The sequence below is a fragment of the Manis javanica genome, chromosome 7, assembly GCF_040802235.1.
Source record: "Manis javanica isolate MJ-LG chromosome 7, MJ_LKY, whole genome shotgun sequence".
NCBI classification, from domain to species: Eukaryota; Metazoa; Chordata; class Mammalia; order Pholidota; family Manidae; genus Manis; species Manis javanica.
The window spans coordinates 85,799,587-85,801,222 of NC_133162.1; positions in this window are offsets into that span (position 1 = coordinate 85,799,587).

A 1,636-nucleotide genomic window follows, 5' to 3' on the forward strand; every position below is an offset into this window, starting at 1 on the left:
AAAACTAACATGTCTGAGACCCACCAAAATTCAGAGATCCAGTGGGTGAGGAGGAGCCAGTGAAGAAGTGGCCTGTGGAAATCCCAGGAGAATGTAACATCCCAGAAGGCGGGGAAAGATAGCACTTAAGTAGGGGAATGGCAGTCAGGCTAAATGCTACAGAGATGACTACTTCATACAGCTCTTTTACATGACAGCCTCCTGTCTCGGATGACTACAAGAGCAACTTTAGTGGAAAGAAAGGGGCCAGGGTTAACTGGAGTAGGATGAAGAAAGGGAGATAAGAATGGGGACAGTTTTCCTGGGATGGGCTGCAAAGCAACGGAGCTGTAGCTGGAGGAGAATGTAGTCTCAGAGGCTAGGACCCTGGAAATAATCTATATGCCCATAGAATGACAGACAGAGGGAGAAGTTAGTGGTGCTGGAGAGAGGGGACTGATTGTGGGGGAAGTGCTCAGAAAACTTGAGGCCTCTGAGGAGAGGTGGCAAGGGTAGGAAGGAGACAGGCTGACTGTGGCTGGTGTTAAGTTTAGTTTAGTCTCTTGTGCTCTCAATAATTGAACAGAATTGAAGAAACAGAGCTGTTAAATAAATAAATAAACAAAAACGTATGAATAAATTATTAAATGTGGAGCCCAGACTGGAAAAAATTGTATATGTTTATGTGGGAGAGGAGGGGCAACAGAAGAGTAGAGTAGATACATGAATCATGTGGCTTGTAATTGTGGAATACCATTTAAGGGAAGAGATGTAAATAGTGCTGTTTGCCAAACCAGGCTGGACGATTGAACTGGAATTTTGATAGCAGGCTTGGAGGCTGGGTCCCCCCTGGGCTACACTTCTAGGTAACTCAGGGAGCCCCTGCCACCATTTCTCCAACCAGCTCTGCCAATGTAAGAGTTCAAGGCAATCATCTGTTCTAATAATAGTGTCTATGATAGTTCAAAATCGGTCATACTTAATTTGTAGAAAGTAAACATATACCCTTCCCCATTATCCTCCACTTCCCTAGGGTTAAGTCTCTGCCCCTGGAGGAAGGAATTCTGGGAGTTCAGTATGACATCACCTCCTCATAGCTGTTGACCGTCAGCCAAGGTCGTCGTCGTCATCATCATCCATCTGCTGAATGCTGGCTATGCACCAACACTGAGATGTGTATGTCTCACATACCATCCTATTTATTAATCCTTAGATGGACCTATGAAGTACATGAGCTGTTAGATTCATATTTTGCTTGCAAGGAATCTGAGGCTCTGGAAGGTTATACCACATGAGGTGTGTGAGAGAGACATTTGGAAGGCAGTCTGTTCCTAGAGGCTGCATTTACTTCTTAAGTTCCTGCAATCTCAGTTTCCTTATCATAAAGAGGAACTAAAAGTGGGAACACCCAGGAGTGTTCCATGGATTACATGATATAATGCATAAAGTTGGCATTCAACAAGGTTAACTGTTATTAGTAGATTCTAGCTATTACTGTAATGCTAGCAAAGTTTACACTTTAATAAAAAGAATTGTAAAGGGAGAATGTGTTTGTGTGTTTGTATGGGTTATTATGTATGTGTGTAAGAGAGAGAATGAGGGCAATAATGACCATAAAGTCATAAAGTAGAGCTGGGAAAATTTTGAGTATTTGTAA